Source organism: Protopterus annectens, chromosome 5.part1 (genome assembly GCF_019279795.1).
Source record: "Protopterus annectens isolate FY-2018-M chromosome 5.part1, PAN1.0, whole genome shotgun sequence".
Classification (NCBI taxonomy): domain Eukaryota; kingdom Metazoa; phylum Chordata; order Ceratodontiformes; family Protopteridae; genus Protopterus; species Protopterus annectens.
Window position 1 is genome coordinate 479,499,672 of NC_056736.1, and position 19,787 is coordinate 479,519,458.

The window sequence follows — 19,787 nt, forward strand, 5'->3', positions numbered from 1 at the left end:
TAATGGGTCCAGTGTCTTCCATGAAGCTTCAACAGTACTATGGATGTCCATACGATAGTTAGGGTCTTTCATAAATAAAAACAGATAATGCTCTGAAATGGTTCTTTATGGCAGGTGAGCAATGATTATTTTGTTTAAAAAATGGTTTTCTTTCAATCTATGCTCAACAAATCCCATCCAGTCAGTGTGAATCAACTGTGAGGTCCAAATTTTCTGTTTATTCCAAAACGGGTGCCAGGATTAAAGTTAAGATTTTGCTTTCAGCCAGTTTTAATGGAGGAAGAAAATAATTAGTAACTGAATATCTTTTCCATGTTTGTGGAACACAATGATAACTATAACATAGCTGAGGATTGATCTGAATGAGACTAACTGGAATATGAAAGTGATTTACTAGCAGAGGTACCAGATATGTCTTAAATCTTTATAAAATCTGAAAATAATATATGAAAGCTAGGGCTTATGGATGCACCTGATGACATTAGCAATTCTTTTTACCTCAAACAGGGAAAAACCAACCCATAAGCAGTCATACTTTTCTTATGTGATTTAGTGTAAAAGTCCTGATGCTAGGAATAGCCTCTGCATTTGAATACAGGTAGATGTCTCTATGTTCTCTAGCCATGTAAACCTGTTAGCAATATTTTCAGAACACTTCAGCAAACTGCCTGTCTTGAAAAAAAAATTGAATCTGTTTTACCTACTCTTACTCTCAGTTAGTTTTTTTTTTGGAGCTGAGGAGCATCAGTAGCCCTTGATGTTCATCATTAGATCATTGCTGCAGTAGCCTAAGCTGTAATGGATGTCCTGCCAAGGATCACATTTGCTGGCAAACTAGCAAAGATTTAAAGCACCACCCACTCACCCTAGCCACTGCCCTACATGAGGCAAGCAGGATAGAAGTCAGTGTACCAATACGTCAGAACTTTTTTTTGCTCCTGAAGACAAAGGCTGGCCATATAAACTGCATTTGGGTTACCTGCCACATTATTAGTGCTTGTGAAGAAAAGTGTTTCTTTTTAGTCAAAAATTGAGGTAATATTTGTGATTTCTAGCAGTTGACATTTTAACTCAGAAATATGTTTTGGCTGGTTTTCCTGAGATGAATCCATTGAAAATACTTATTTTTGTGAAGAAAAAGTGAATTTTAACTACAGATTTTATTGTTAAGAGCTTGGCTGCCACAAAACCTCAAATACCTGTTAGTGTGTTAGTGTTTTTATCAACTTTGCTAAGATCTGTTAAGCAGTTGTCAAGACACTTTTTTAGTTGACAGATGGTTCTGAGTGCCTGTGGGAGGTTCCTTATTTATTTTCCCTTTTTGTGGGGAAGAGTACACTGTTTTTGCATAGCCATGTTGTGAGGGGCTGGGCCTAGCGTGATTTGTGGTTGGCACTATACAATATTACCTCGGAAAATATTTTTTTTTCCAATGAGAAGGTATCATTAACTCTTCTGTTCTCCTTCATCAGCCTGTGAGACTCTTTTTGCAGCTAGAATGTGGACCTGGTCCCTGATAATACTACTGATCCCTCTGTGAGCTGAAAGAAGAAAAATATTATCTGGGAGGTGTCGGTCTTCACTCTAGCTTCCACTTCACTTCAGCCATCTCAGCCTCCAATGGGTAAAGTGGCCATCATCAGTTGCTACCTGGACTGCTTATCTCTTTTTCTCAGTCCCTCTGGTGTTGCCCCTCAGGAAGCCACTAACAACTGGGAGGCAGGGACATCCTCTATGGCTGTTCAACTTCCCTTTTTGGATAAGGGAGTACCACCCTCATCTGCACTAGGAAAGGAACTGGGGAATACTCCTCTACTAAGCTGCCATGAGGATCTTCATTCACAAGGAAGAGACTGACCTTTAACCTATTCTTTTTTGGAGGAGGGGCAGTCTCACAGAAAAACTAAGCACAAAAATAGATAATTTTCTTCTCCTAAACCAGAAAAGAAAGATTGTCTGGATGTTGCTAAGGTTTGTTTAGAGCCTTTCAATCATTATGTGATGAATCTTCTCCTCACAGAAAAGAGAAAAAAATGTTCCTCTCTCTTAGGTACTGATCCCCAGTCCGAGGGTTAGGACTATGCATTTCACTTTTCTCTCCATAGAATAAAAAACTTGATTCTGGGGAAAGATTTTATACAGAATACCCCAGAGGAGCTGCTTTTATTTGATACTATTGTCAGAATTTTTTTTTTTTTTAGTGGGAACAAAACGAAATACCAGAATCTCAACAAAGAAATTACAATTTATTATTGGTAGATCTTCTTCAACCTGCAGCTGTTTCTTCTGTGTTTCTAACCTTAGATAATGTTTTTTGGAAGACTTCAGTTTACCTGACAGTCCTATTCCAAGAAAGTCTGATACACTTTACAAAGTGCCATTCCCATATATTCCTTTTTCCTAATCCCAGGTCACATACTGCAGTAATTTCTTGTCAAAGTAAATTTAGGTGGCTTTATGTTAACTAATGCTACCCATTTTTGACAGGCTTGCACTTCCATTCAAAGTCTAGGCCTACTCTTTTAAGGCTCTGGCTACTTCTGTGACATTTTAGAAAGGGGTAGACTTCAGAATATAATAAAAGTATCAAACTGGTCAATGTACACATCTTTACTAAGCACTACAAACTTGACTACTTTTCTAGGTCCATAGCAGGTTTTGTTAGGACTATTCTCCAGTGATTTCTGGTGTTTGATCTAGCTTCCTCCCCCCTTGCTTTCTAAGTTCTGGTATTTATCCCATGCAGTAAGTAGCTATAGCAGTGACCTGTTGATGAACATAGTGCAGATGCGTAAGTAAATTTACCATAACAGTAGATGTTCATATAGATCACTGCTGCAGTAGCCACACAATCCATCTATCTCCCTACTTTTGCTACTTTTATGCCACAATGTGTGATTAGTATGGACCCTATTTGGCAGTTCTCTAGCCTCCTTCTCCTGGCATAAGAAAGCTCTGAAGATTTGGAGTCCTAGCCACTAATTTTATCTTGCTTATGCAGAGCCATGGCTAGGGAGCATAAAAGGTGTCCTAATGCTTTGGAAGCTTGTTGGCTTGTCCAGTCCTTGGCAGGACATCTCACATACCTTATGCCACTGTAGTAATGATCTACTTGAACATCTACTGCCACAGTAAGTTTACTCACCCAACTATACTTTATCCTTTTCACAGTGTTGACTGCATCAGAAATGATATCCCTATTCCTCTCTCACACTATTAAAATGTTGCCTACATTAGACTACATTAGGTATGTTATACTTTAGTTTGCAGCACAGCAATCTCTCTGCATATCATTCTCCATTTTTCCTCTGAGCATACATGCACTTCCTTTAATATATGGTTAGACAATATATATATATATATATATATATATATATATATATATATATATATATATATATATATATATATATATATATATATATATATATATATCTACAAAGTCACTCTTTGCAGAATTAATAAATCTTTTATTTCTTTGGCATGTTCAGCATTATACTTATGATACTGAGTAAGATAGTTTGAGAGACCAGATGGCTTAGTGGTTAAGTGGTTAAGGTCTTTACCTCCCATGCCCAAGGTCCAAGGTTTGATCCTGACCTCTGACCAATGCCTTAGATCAACTTAGATTTAGACAACTAAGGAACAACACTAAAAAATTTACCACCCTAAATAAAAAATCTTTTACTGCCATGTACAACAGAAGAATCAAAACAATCCACAAACGTTTTGGGCAGGCATAAATAAACTTATTCAGCCAGGGCAATGCACAACTCCTACCCCCTTGGCTACCATCCAAAACCTTCGGAGGATGTTGCCAATTCCTTTAATAGTTTCTTCACAGAAACTATACAGTCACTAGCTAACCAACTATCGCCCAGTTGCCCAAGTTCTAATGCCGCCGCACCTAGTTCTCAACTCCCCTTTTAACTTTCAACTAGTTTCCACATCACTTAACCCTACCCTAATCAAGAAACTAAAACCTACCACCCTTGCAGCGGAACTCCTCCTAGCTGAGTATCTACAAAAAGCTGTGGATGCCCTAGCATACCTGATCTCTATCCTAATCAATAGAACTATATCAGAAGCCACTATCCCCTCCATCTGGAAGACATCTCATGTTATTCCACTCTACAAAGGGGGCAGTTCCACTGAATTGTCAAATCCAGACCTATCACTATTTTGTCACCCCTGGCTAAAATTATGGAGAAGTGCATCCAAAAATAACTCTTGAGCCATCTCATTCATCTTAATCTCCTGGCTAACTCACAGCATGGTTTCAGACCATTCCACAGTAAAACCACATGCCTCCTCTCCTTCCCCAGTGCTATTAATAAAAAATGAAACAAAAATAAGCTTTCTTCTGCCCTCTTTCTTGATCTCTCCAAAGCCTTTGACATGGTCAAACACCAACTACTCATACACACACTTAAAACTATTCCCCTAGATGTCCAGGCTATCCAATGGTTCAAATCTTATCTCAGTTGTAGACAACAGGCTGTGCTGTGGCAGAATAAACTAACTTCCCTTCTACCTATCACCCTTGGGGTCCCTTAGTGCTCTATATTAGGACCCCTATAGTCATCCCAACAGCCAACTGCATTCAATATGCAGATGACTCCACTTTGATTTGCTCTGCCACCTAGCCTTTAAGTCTGCAGACTCTATCCCAAAATGTTTTTAATACTGTCATAAATTGGCTCTGTAATCGACATCTCCTATTAATCCTAATAAAACGAAGCTACTGCTTTTCTCCCCCACTCGTAAAGCCTCCGCTCCAACCTTTACTATAAAATCTAACAATAGCACTGTCATTGTCCCAGATCCCTATACCAAACTCTTAGGTGTAACAGTTGATAACAACCTCAAGTTTGATATGCATATTAATCAAACTATTAAAAAGTTAATAAAAAACGTGGCTCACTATACAAGATCAAACCTTTCCTCACTCCACTAGCTAGGATGGTAAGTACCCATACACATCTACTTTTCACCTCCTTTAGGCATCCCCTCTCTTCACAAACTTGAGTAAGTCTGACCTAAATAAACTCTCTAGCTGCTTTAATTATATTGCTAGATTTGCCACTGGAGCAGCATACAGAACACACCACTGTTTGAACCTAAAAACTCTAGGGTGGCTAGAATTGCCTATCCAACTTCAGTACAATCAGCTATTAGTACCACATAAAATTCTCTACCAACCTGAAAACACACCCGTACTTATAAAAATTATCACCCCTTACAGCAACCTCAAGACATTTCACTCATCCAACAAATTACTAGTCCAAACTCTCAAAAGCAACAACTCATCTGGAGACTCTCTATATGCCAACTCTTTTGGTAAAATATGGAACTCACTTCCTGCTGAGCTACTTCAGAACCTGTTGCAACCCAGTTCAAAAAAAATCTTAGACAGTACTTTAAAAGGCAATGGCTATGTCCTTGCTGTAATCCTGACAAACCCTAGCAATATAGGTTCCCTATTAGAACCTCGAAGGTCCACTTACCTGAATACGTAAACGCCGAGGTTTACTATCATAATTCCGATGAGCATCTTGTCGACACCACTACAGCGAATGGCAGGGGTCGAATGGTGACAATGTCGAACCCGACATAGTCGAAGTACAAATCTTGCCCCTATCTCGACCCATGTTAAAGCACGTTTGTAGGTCCAATTCGAGATGTACTTTCGGCAATGTTGGAATTCAACATTGTCACTTCCGCGCTTGGGAGTCAGAGATACCGGCATTTGACCGAATGCACTTTGGAATTATAATAGTAAACCAAATGCCAACAAGTCTTCATCAAACCGTGAAAACACTGATCGTCCTGAAGTGCAAAATCTGAAATGTCGAATCATCATAGTTGGCCCTTCTGCGGTATAGCTCCATAAGGTAAGTGAACGATAGTTATGGACCTTAGGGTTAGGGTGTGGGTTAAGGTAAGTGCATACATGGTGGTATATGCAAGATTTAGTTTAGGGTTAGAAGTAGGGTTTAGTTTAGGGTTAGAAGTAGGGTTTTGGTTAGTGTATGTATGTGGTTTATTTATTTTGTTTGGGTAGGTAGTATGTAGCGGGCGGTGGGGTTGGACAACTATGACGGTTCGAGTTTTTGAATTTCACGGTTTAGGGCATTCAGTGTATTAACGATTCGCGGAATATGTGTCAGTGTTTATGTATTCAGTGAATAGGACTTGCACAGTTCCAATATAGACTCTGCAATATAAACATGTGCTAAAGAGGTCTTTTTGCCACCCCTACATTGCTTCCTAATTGTTAATCTATAACAAACCAGATTTATATATGACAGAATGAATGACTTTTATCCTATGTATTGTATCTGTAACAGTGCTTTAACTTGATTATTGTAACAGTTTTTCTGTATGTATGTATGGAGCTTTACTCCCCGGGCCTCCACTGAAAATGGAAAAGTATCCAGTCGGACTATCTCGGTCAACAAATGTAAAATAAAATAAAATAAAATAAATACATAAATAAATAAATATCCTCCCTTCCATCTTTCAAAACCACTCTGAAAGACTTCCTAGCTGATATCTGTCTCTGTTCTTGCTCAAAACCAGGATAAACTATATCCATGAATGTAAAAAAGTACCTTTTTATTCCTTATAGCTCCTTACTCTGCCTTCTTCACTTACTTCCTTACTTTTATCAAAGCCTATTTTTCTTTCACTTCATATTGCAATTCCTGTTTGTATTAGGCTAACTTACCTTTAATTTCTCTAAAAACGGTTTAAAATTACTCTAAGTATTCTAATATTACTATTATTATTCTAAAATTACTCCAAGTACTCCAAATATTAAATGATTGTCAAATAACTTGTATTGATTTTAACCAATGTTTTATAGTATGTCTAATTTGTTGTTATTTTTTAAACTGCAAATGTTTTTGTTGTATTTTTGAAGATTGTAAAATTATTGCCCTTTAAATGTTTTGCAATAATGTGGAGCTTTTCTGTTCAGGCTTCTGCTGAAAATGGGCTTCTACCAAGTTGTACTTTCTCAGGATTCAAATGTCAACAAATAAATTAATTAATTCATTCATTCCTTCATTCGTGTATTCATTCAGTCATTCATTCAACTTTTTTGCAATAGTCTGCTTTATCCTTTCGCAGGATGTTGAGGGCACTGTAATCAATCCCAATATACAGGCTAGTAGTCTATCACTGGGTGTAAACATTCACACATGCACACTCACTCGCTCACTCTCTCACACATATGAGCACTTTGGATATTGTCAATTTACCCCATCACATGTCTTTTCCAGTAAGAAAGGTCTGGTTCTTTTCTGAAAATGAACAGACAACTTATATAGTAGAAATCTTTAGTTCTAGCCTAATACACTAGCCTGTACACTAAAGCCTGTTAGCAGCATGAGCCCTTCCAACCAAGGAAAAAATGAAGAAATATCTACTAATTTTTCTTAAATCATTACTTACTTATAACTTACTTATGTATCATTTAAAATAATGAAATTTGTTCTGATGAGGTATTTAGGTCCATCTCTAAACTGAAACCTTAAAAGGCTCCAAATCCAGATCAACATATGATCTCCTTGTCTGTATTTATAAAGAGGATTCTCCATTTGCTTCCTAACCAAGGCACACTAATGGAGCCAAAACAACAGAATGTATTTATTTGGTATACTTAATGACAATACATCTTACCTTTTTGCCAGGTAGTAGTATATACATACCACATGTGAGCCATCATCTACTTACATGCTCTATATCATTGCCCTCCATAGATTATTACTAGGCAGTCACTTCTGTAGACCATTAGGTGCCTAGTCAATGCAAATCATATTATTTATTTCATCTAATGATAAGGGCTTGAATCCATGGCCCAAGGATGAATTTACACAACTCCATCCACTCAAGAAGGTTGGATTTAAAGAGAGCTAAGAAACTATGAAGCTCCATATGCAACTGGATCCTTTGGTAGAGAGATTTTTTTCCAGTATGTTCTGTCTATATTGCAATGTAGGCTTTAGTCCTTAAATCTAGTATTGGTGGTTTATCAACATTTTCATAGGTACATAAGTTGAATCAGGACTTGGTCTCTATATGTTGAATCAAGAGCTGGTCTCTAACAACCATGTAGACCAAGTTGAAATCACAGCTCAGGACCCAAAAGGAGATGGAGTAAGCTGACAGGGCTCTTAGTTGGTCTGTGTAACTTAAGGAGCTCACACACAAGCTTTTTTAATTACAAAACATCATGGGCTTTCTGGTTGGATGATGTGTTTTGAGTGATAAATGACAGAGACAGCACTGCATTTTATGTTGCGTGTCTGTGCAGTTGAGGACAATAACTTCCTTGCATATAAAGGATATGCCAGAGACATGTTTGTTAAATAAAAGTTCATTGTCCATGAATGTGCCAAGGTCCTTAATAATGTTATCAACTTTAAGAATGTATCTATTATGTGGCTGGAACAGGGGTGTTTGTGTTTCCTCAAAGTGTACAACTTTAAAGTTTGTATTACACAACTAGACTCAATTGTCATGACATCAAGTACTTGTGTACTATAGAGCCTCTTGCAGGAAATGAGTGTCAGTTGGAAAGTTATTGACAGTACAAAGTTTGCAGTCATCAGCAACCTTTGACAATCATACTACCTTGATGTCAGCTTAGACGTCAAAGTAGTGCATGCCAAAGTGTAGGTAGCATATTTATGAACCTTCTGAGATTCCCCTGGTGGCAAGTCTTTTAGAGGAAACTATGCTGCAAACTCTCACAGTGTGTGTTCTGTAAATGAGTCAATTTGCTATCTAGTGGGTCACATATGGATGATTAATGTTCAGATGCATGAGCTTTTCATTAATACCAGGGTGTGGGGTAGTTTCAATGGCTCTAAAAGAGCCAGGTAAGTAGTGTGAACCACTTGGCCATTGTATAGTGCTTCAGTTATCCCTTCAAAGAACTCAACCTGATTCAATAGAAAATATCTACCAAACTGGTTTGCGTCGAAAGACTAATTACTATAGATTTTATTATTTATTAGTTGAATTATAATATGCTTCATTACTTTTTGAGTAATATTGCTAAAACTAATTGGGCTGTAGTCCCCAGAGCTCTTGGTAGGACCACCTTTGTGTAAGGACATGTAACATTTGTGGAAAGTCTAACAATGAACAGATTTAGACGTGAATTGGTGAACATATATTTAGTGCTGAATAACAGGACAATATTAGAACCCAGACAACCTGTGTTTTAGTTTTGCTGAACCTGTTCTGATGTAATTATGAGGAGAGATAGGGATGTGTAATGACATCAAATGCAGTGGGGAGAGTGGGATGAAACAAGATATGTTGTCTGTAAGTATATTAATGATATCTGCTGAGACAGAGTAGATTGTGCCACTTGAGGTTAGTTCTCACTTCTGCAAGTCTTTTGGGTTTCTAATACCATGACAGGAATGGACTCCATTCCTATGTTAAAGTATGATTAAAGTTCATGAAACTAGTACCCACAAGGTGCCCGGTAATGACTCCATCTGCAATTCAAATGGAGTTACATGCATCAGTAACACATCTAAGTATGTTTGTAAATTCTTTTTATAATATCCATCATTCCTGCTGTATTGGAACTATCTGGGTATCTTTCTTCAACATTGCCCTCACTTGTGCCTGCAAATTCTGGTATTTTATGACTTTGTATCTCTCTGTACTTAAGACACTGTAGTCACTGGCTGTAGCAATTTCAGTGATCAAAGTTACTTTTGTCTTCTTTTCATGGACTACTACATCTAGGTTTCTTGCATCTATTTTTTGAACAGTTGATAATGAGTGATCCCACGATATAAACTTCATCATTTTGTATTGGGTCCAATGTTTTTCAGCTATTTCAATATTAAAATGTTTGCACAACCCCCAGTGCAACAGTCTTGCCACATTATTATGCCTTTCAGTATACAGTCCTTCTGACATTAATATATCTCAACCAGCAACAAGATTTGCAACTGTTTCCAATTGTTTTACAAAACCTACATTTGTATGTTTCTCCCACATGTTCAATGGACTTCATAAACCAACATGCATGTATTCCACTATCTTGGGCCAACGATATCAACCATTTGCCTTTTGGTTTAAATTCACTTATCCTTAACCATTCCTGCATTCAGTCCAGATCAACATGAGGTTGTTTCAAGAGTTTTCTGTACTTGTACCTATAATTATGCATTTTCCATATTTCTTGCCTTCTCATCTGATACTTCACCTTGTATTCTTTCTTTAATTTTTTGGCACATTCAGTTGCTGCCATCAATTTTATCTACTTCTGTTTTTTTTTTCCATTCCCGCTTGACACAGACATGCTTCCGGGGAAGTCATCTTAGACTTATTCTTCTCATGTTTAAAACCTTCACTACATTTGGGTCTTGTGAGGTCATGTAATCAATTTCAAGGAGGCCCGTACCTCCTTCAGAATGGGCAATATATACCCTTGGTATACACTTATTTTTATAAATCATTTGATAAGCATGAAGTATCCTTATTGTTTTCCAGTCTAACAATTCCAACACCTTTTTGGGCCAGTCAAGCACTCCAAAACTGTATGTTAAGACAGGAATGGCATCAGGATGTTTGGACGGTGCAGTGGTGCAGCGGTAGTGTTGTTACCTCACAGCAAGAGAGTTTACGGTTCGATTCTCAGCTGGGGTTCCTTCTGGGTGGAGTCTGCATGTCCTCCCTGCATTCATGTCAGTTTCCTCTGGTTTCCTCCCACATTACAAAGACATGCAACTGGAGAATTTCTTCCTGGGCCTCTGCTGAAAATTGGCTTCATTCCAAGCCAGACTTTCCTGGTTAATAAATAAAGGAAGAGCAAATTGGTTAATAGCTTGGACTTAGTCTTCTAAAAATTCCCTACTAAGTTTTATTTGCATTTGTTCATGGTTTATTGTTGATCCTTCATCAGTTCCTCAGATATTTGTACACTCCCTCTTGCTCAGATTCTTTTATATCACATTCCTGCCCCAGGCTGATGTTTTCTTGGTGTTGCAGCTTTCCTGCTTTAAAGATTACTTTTGCACATTTATCAAGACCAAATGACACTCATACCATCTGAAAACGTTTTGACCACTTGCAGTTGTGCTTTCAGTTTCTCATATGATGAACTATACAGTTTTAAATCATCACAAAAAGAGGATGAAAACTCTTTACACATTGTTGTTTTCTGAGAGCCAAATTGTAGACATGACCTACTCTGTTAAGTAGACAGCTTAACGGGTTAAGGGCAAGACAAAAGAACAATAGTGACAAAGAGTGACCCTGGAATATTCCCCTTTGAATTTTTATCCCTGAAATAATCATTTGTCCTTTATTACGGCTTAACTGTGAAGTGGTTTGTCACTGTTTCATGGTTGCTGTAATGTAATCAATCAGTGTAGGGTGTATCTTATACATTTTAAATCTCTCTTTTATCCATGAACATGGAATACTGTCAAATGCTTTTTTGTAGTCTATCCATGCCATATTTTGATTTTTCCCCTTGTTACAGTTCTCCATTATGACTTTATTCAACAACAAATGGTCTTTTCTTCCATATGACTTTATTTTGTTACTTTTTTGTTCTATTGCTTTGATTGAGGTTTCTTTTAAATGACTATAAAGTCTCAGCAACAATTCCAGTGTACAGTTTATATATCACTGGAAGGCAAGCTATTGTTCTATAGTTTTTAGGATAGTCTGCAGGTTTGCTCTTAAATAGGAGTGTTGTTTTTTTTTTGTTGTTGTTAACCAGGTTGGTGTGTATTTGGGGTGTGCATATAAATAGTTCTTACTCATGGCTAAATCTTCATGTAAAGATGCTAGTACTTTTAGCCAGAAGTTAGGTATTACATCTAAGCCTGGGGGTTTCCATTTAAGAGCTTTTCTTAACTTTGTTTCAATTTCTCCGGTTGTTACTTCATCCCATTTCATATCCTGTACATTTGCACTTCTTATTCTTTCTTTTACTTCTATCCTTTCAGCATCTTTGTTATGTTCCACAGGATCTTCATAGATATTTCTCCAAAATGTGCCTATTTCTTCCTTTTTTTGGTGATATTTCCATTTCTTTTGATTTTTTCCCAATTCTCTATAAAGCTTTTTTGGGTAATCAATAAATTGCTTATTTTGTAACTTCCCTTTATATTTCTCTGCATATCTTCTAAATTTTTCTGCCTGTGCTGATATTTTAGTTAATTATTTGTAATAATACATAATAGATTATGATCTGTTCTGATATTGTGCATTGCTTTTATCACGTCTATTCTTTGCTGATCTACTCCCTCTTCTTGTTTTAATTGCTGTATAGTTTTCTTTGTTTGATACTTCCATGATGGCATTTGATTTCTCCTTTCCTTTCCTTTACTGGCCTGTGTTTTTGTAGTAAGACTTTATTTGTTGTTAATTTAGCTGTACAGTAATATATTCTATTTACTTCTGTTATATTGCATGAATCTCTATGAACAGTGTTCATTTTTTTTAATCAGACTTCAAACTTTTGGGGTTTTATTGACTTTCTATAGTCTGTTTCTTTCATTGATCTTAATATGTATGTCCATCTCTATTATATCAAGCAATTCTTCTCTTAAATCATTTTCTTCTAAACTGAGGACACATTCTTTGTTCACCATTTCCTGTGGGCACTATAAGAAGTTCCAGACAATCTTCATGTGCCACATTCTTTTCAGTTTCATCCTGACATCCATTGCTTTTTCAAATGGGAACTCACTGGCCTATCACTCCACAACATTGACTGCATCAGAGTTGCCATAGTTTTCTTTTCCTTCCCTTGCTCTGCAACTTCAACTGAATTTTTCACTGGTTTCCTGTGGAAGACTCCAAAGTATCTTCATATGGAAAATGATCAGGGGCAGGATTCACGAAACCTCCATGTAAGAGTTAGCAAGTCTTACACGGAGGCTGCAGTTAAACGGTGTGATGTCAGCATGCCATGCATATTCATGAGGGCATGCTGAATCACACCCTAAGCTAACACGGTCCATGTAGGAAAGTAGGGGGCATGTCCACAAGGCGAGTCCTGCAAAGGGACACGCCCCAAGAAGAATCAAAGTCCCGAAAGGAAACACCCACAAGCGAGTCCGCGGAAATGTCAAGAAGCACAACAGCACACAAACCCAACTGTAATGTAAAACGTAAAAACCAACAGTTTATTTTTTTTTTTATAATTTCAAAAATGTTTGCCCGTAATTGCGCTCATTTGCGCAGGTGTGCCCTTCGCTCAGTGACAGTTAGCACTCATTGGAAAAGCATATAAGATCTAAATATGTAAATTAAGCCAACTAGCAATAGCGTAGCGGTAGAGACGTCGGCCAAAGAGGAGGTAGTCACGGTTCGAGCCCCAACAACATCATTTTCTATTTTTAGTGAAATAAGCACAAAACAATCCCCTGACATATATGTATATATATATATATATATAACTATAATTTAAGTAAAATGTAATGAAATGGGCCATGTTTTTTTGAAGAAATCTGACACAATAAAAAAAAAATTTTTATAAGTGCCCATAGCTGAGCAGCGCTCTAACAAGCTGAGTATGATTGCCCGCAAGTGACCAGTGGTTTAACAGGTGTAATATGAGTGCTCGGAGTTGAGCAGCGCTTTAACATGCTGAAACTGTGTGCCCGTAGATGAGCAACATTTTTCATAGCGTAATATGCGTGCTCATAGCCAAATAACGCGTTAACCAGCATAACCCGTTTGCGTGGAGCTGCGCAGCGTGCCAACCGGCTTACAGCCGGGCAACGTTGAGCAACCTGTATCAAAGCCACCTTTACACAGACACATCTTCTAGCCTGTCTAGACAGTAGTAAAAAAAAAAAAGCAATGCCCAGGCTCGAACCCAGGATACTGTGCATCATAGTCAAAGTACTGAGCCACTAAGCCATGACAGCTGTACTGAAAAATGCAGTATTAGCATATATATATGAATGAATGGAAATAGAAGCATGACAAAACAGTTTTTTTTAAGCTGATACAATTCCAAAATGGCCAATCACATATAAGTGCGGGAAAAACGGCATATATATAAGCCCCATAGGCGGGAATACACAGCATAACTGATTGTGGAACCTATTTGCAGTCAGGATGGCAGGTGTAGGAGAGGGTAGTCGCATCTGAGCACAGAGGTGGGGTGTTGAGGAGTCCAAATATATGGTTGGGTTCCTAGTCCACGATCATGAGGCTCAACTCATGCAGGGACAGGTTCTGTGGGGAGCATACAAGGCAGAGGCGTGGAACCAGTTGGCACATGATCTCACCAATGCTACAGGCATACCAAGGACTGGTGAACAGGTCCGTCACCACCATGCGGACCAGAAGAGACGAAAGCAGGACCAACTGAACTGTTGGATCCAGGAGACCCGGCAAATGCCCAACGCCCCACTACTGAGTAAGTATCCATGTAATTACGTATGTAAGGAATTATCCTAGCTGATATTATGGAGATGTATGTTCCAATATTACTTCATTTATATTACAGCTGCAGGTGTGCGTTCTGTGAATCGGCGAGCCTATGGTGATAGGCTGGAGCAGTTGCGCCACCAGGCAGGTTAGTAATTATTTTTCTGTAATTGTTATACAATATAAGTGAGATAGCTTGTAAAAGAGCTCAGTGTAGTTACATATTAATAAAGTTCAAATAACACTAGAAGAAATATTATGCTAGTACTGTATGATTAGATAAGTGATGCAGCCTGTAATCCAGAAATAAAAATTAAACAAGTCTGAAATAGAGATTTCCCACCTGTATTGTAATATCAGATAACCTGCTGCAGCCTGAAAATTAGTGGTAAACAAGCTAAAGACAATAAACATGTGTCAAATACATCCCCTTTGAAAATCTGCCATATGAAACAAGTGAGTCTGTTGGAAAGGATTGTTGTAACCAAGTATGACATGGTTAATAATGCCTAGAATAAAGTACCATCTTGAATTGTAAAAATAAAACAAGTGAGAGTGTGAGAACGAGGTATGAATTGACCAAGAAAGCTGTTATAACTCTTGAATAAAGTATACTGCAGTCAGTACATAATAAAATGAATGAGACAGCCACAACCAAACAGTGAAATGTTTGTAATAAAGTACTGAAGCTGGAATGTGTCTGTCCCACAATTTGGATATGTTGCTGTACCCTTGTAATATGCAGATAGTATGGTTGTATGAAATAATGAACATCCACAGTTGTCTAGAGCCATATAAATCAAATGTAGCAGGATGCTGTACCTGAACACAGCCAGATATGAACGTGTATGAATAAAAATGCAATGTATATTAATGTAGCAGTAACAGTCCCATCACCAACATTCCTAAGGTTACATATAGGAAACTGTACTAAGACCTGTAGGGTATATATATCTGCAGCTACTAGAGATGTACAGCATATGTATAGGTAGTTGAAGTTGTTAATGAAATATTTCTTCACCCTACCCTATATTCACAAATAATGCCATTCCACAACAAATTGGGTATGTGTATTCACAATTAATTCCTATGGACATTTGTCCTGTTGGTTCAACCATATTTGCACGTACGTTGATGCATGTGTCCTGTTCACATATCCAAACCTGATGGCCTGTTGCCATCAATCAACCCTGCATGCTGTTGGATTGTGTACTGTTGTTGAAAATATGCATGTGTTATGCTTGCTGTTCAATGTTTGTAATTCATGGGTGTTTGGTTAATGGGAATACTGATGCATGCTGTTACAACTAATTTTGAATGGTATTGTTTGTTACTAACCCAAAATGTCATAAAATATTGCTAAACATAGGACAACAGGGAAGGCGGGTTCCAGCGGACCCACATCTCCCACCTCAGCTGGCGAGTGCACCTGGCACTAGTGCCCAGGCCGGAACCACCTCCGGTGGCCCTGTGCCACCTTCAGGTGAAAGCACTGCAGGGGATGGGGCTCATCCCCCCTCTGCAAGCGTGGCCGGAGACCATCCACTCACCCTCCAAAGTGTCCGGTCTGTGGTGCATAGCGAGATCAGGCATTCTGTGCTTGAACCCCTATGCCAGCTTGAGGCATGGGTGGCGCAACTCACAGGTGTGCCTGCTGCCCGTCCTACACAGCCCCCAGCACAGCCCGTCCTGGGCAGTGAAGGAGCAGTGGCAACTGCCCATGGGTGGGGATCTCAATTCCACTGTTGCCATCTGTGGGCTCATGGGCTCGCGATATCCAAACATCCGTTCCCATCAATTGTGTCCCCCCCCACATGTGTCATACTCCGCCCCTGTATGCATCTTGTTTGCCTTGTCTGTTAACCTCCCCTACCTACCTCCCCAAATATACCTACTTCCTGTACCTCACATTCCACTCTCACCTGAAAAAAAAATAAAAAAAGGGCACTCTGTTCCCGCAAAAAAATTACACCCCATACATAGCTGCCTATTTTGCAGACATGTCTGCTGGGCATGTCAACTGGTAATTACAATTGGCTGTACAACATATTTTGTTGTCCTCACCCCTCTCTCAGGGGTGGAAGGTTTCAAATTTCACACCAAATTACACACATAAGCACAGCTGTTGCTGATAAAGAAATGGGCAGCTATGGGCCTTTCCTACATCCTTCCTGCAAATCCCGAGCTTGTTTTCCTACTGTCCTACACTCTTTGTGCCCCCTTTTTCACCACTTTCCTATCTCCCCATTTTCTTTTCTTTCAAAGAAATTAGCATGGGTGTGCATGAGAGTAAGCACTTTTAAGCAGTTGTAAGCAGGTGTCCGCTTGTGTGCGCTTAGCTAAGCGTGTGTGAAGCTAAGCGACAGTGCGCATGCATGAGCACTGCGCAAACCAGTGCTAACCCGCTTACAACTGCTTAAAAGTGCCTTAGTCACTCTGAATGACAAGGCCTGTAGTCTGCTCAGCAGCAAAATAAAATTCCTCTGTCTCGAACCCAGGACCTTGGAAACACTAGCCTGCATGACTTACCACTAAGCCATGACTGATATACAAGAACTTTGTGCTGAAAGCAATATATCATGAAATAGTAGGACTGAATGTAAAGGGAATATAGGAAGGCTATTACACAAAACTTTTCTTGTATCTTTACTGGCAATTCTTGTGAATTTGTATAACATTAGTGTGAGAAGATAAACAGCCATGCTAGTCGGTAGCTAGTAGGTAATAATGTGACAGTAGCACCTTGCAAACCACACACACTATCAGAGCAGGATAAACACTGCCATATTTGAATAGGTAAGAGGCCAGACCTCGCAACTGTGACTGATTTACAGGGATGTCCCTGATTTGAAAACAAATGTTAACTGTGCCCCGCTGACTCCCTGTGAAATGTACTAACAGTAGGCAGAAAGGTGTTTTATCCCACGTAATGGTAACTGTCAATTACTGAAAGTATGCACTACTTGCATGTCAGAAATGGTGTAGTAATACATATGCTCAAAATACCCCACAGTCACAACTGCAGAATAACTGAAATATATCACGGGTGTATCCCACTGATATGAACCATTCCCTGAGGCTGATAAAAGATACACCTGAGAGTATCTGAGGCCTGCAAGTGTCACAAACTCACAGGCATATCATTCTGTCTGCTGTCACACACTCTGTGAATAGCTGTAGAATAGCTTCCACAAGCACACCCGCATGTAGGTGTACAACCCACAAATATCAAAGGATGTAGCCAACTAATAAAATATGGACAGTATAGCAGTTTACAAGTGCTGCATGTGCCTGCTATCCATAACTGTTAGTACAAAGTACAAGGCCCCACTACTGCTCAGCAGCAAAATAAAATACCCTTGTAGGTGTCAAGCCCCACACCGTGGCTAGACCAGACTGCATGCAGTACCACCAAACCACACCAAACATATAAGGAATTGCTGCTGAAAGAAATATAGCAAGCATTACAAGGAGTGAATGTAAATGGAAAATAGGAAAGCCATAGCAACACATTCCAGTAAAGACACCTAGCAGGCATTCAAGGAGTGAATGTAAAGGCCAAATAGTGAAGCCATAGCAACAAATTGCAAGAGCCACTGCTGTATACCAGTTAATCCACAAGTCCCACAGGAAAGCACATACTCCCATTTAAACAGTATTAGTATTATTAGGTGTCAGTTAACATACACACTGAGAAGAATAAACTGGAGGAAGCAATAGTCAGGTTTCAGTACACCATGCATTTCAGTGCCTACAACAGAGCCTGAAATATGAGAGACATACCAACCTTTACACTCACAGAACAGTGTCCACAGCATACCAGCATGGTCCCCACCTTGAAGATCTGAAAGAGCTACACCTACCTAACCTAACATTTTATAGCACTGTCCTGAAATCGCATTGAGAACTGCAATTACCACACAGCAGGCTGCATGCAATTAGTAAATGCTGGCTAACAATTGGTGCAGAGGCCATCACATGCACATGTGCAGATACCTACAAAAGCAGCCTGTACTCCCAGTCCACACATGCAATACTTTCATTGCAACAACTGGAGAGAGAGACAGAGAGAGAGAGAGAGAGAGAGAGAGAGAGAGACAAAGAGACAAAGAGACACAGAGAGAGGCACCAAAAAAAAAAAAACAATAAAAACCAGCAAGCTAACCAGCAGCAGGCCACCAAGCAGCAAGCCATCACAAACAGCAGTGACAAACAAAGGTAATGTAAACTAATAATCTAATAGTCTACATACTGTGAACCCTCCATATGTGTTAGCAGTCTGTATCTATATATATATGAAGATGTGCATAGGGCAGGGGATATACTGCAACTGTTAGTGAAGGCTGGACATACATATGTATTTGAAGGTTGCTATGTGCACATATCAATGTAGGTTGTAGTGCAACATACAATGTAGGTTTTACAGTAATGGATGTTTAGCAGTATGTTAGTGTGTGTATTCGTATGTGTAAATAAAAAAGTATATATATATATATATATATTATATGTATATGTATGTATATTTATATATGTATATATATATATATATATATATATATATATATATATATATATATATAATATGCATATATGTGTACATAGATAGAGAGGGATGTATAAATAGATAGACATATATAGATAGATAGAATATGTATATACATATATATGTAATAGACACATACATATATAGATACATACACATATACAGACAGATATGAATGTCTAGAGATATGTATGTATATGAATATCTCTCTCTCTCTCTCTCTCTCTCTCTCTCTATATATATATATATATATATATATATATATATATATATACTGAGAGAGGCACATGTGTGCAGATGTATTGCAACAGGTTCCTGGTGACAAAGGCATGGACTGAACACCAGTGTGGATACTGGAGTACCATACCCCATTCCAAAACACTTACACCACTAACCACCACATAGGTGGTTGCCTGCCTAATACTGGATGTGTCAGGAGGGAACATGGGAAACAAGTGTACAATAGCCTCCTCTTTGATATTCACAGTGGCACACTAGTCTTGTAATTCCTGTACATGGCACATGTCAGCACAAATGGTGTGTCAGCTAGGGAAATGTAGGTCACTGTACCCCTCTACACCTCACAATGTCCTACATGGTATGTACCTCCCATGACAACTACAGAAAGGGAGAAGGACACAGTCATACCTAACAAACAGTGATAATGCCCTCAAACACATTACCTATGCAGAGTGACTGACAAAACCACAGATAGAGTTTCTTTCATACTATCTACACAGAGGTTACCACTGCTGGATATGCATAGTTAAGTCACACCCATAGCAGTTGTCCAACAACCATGGTAACACCT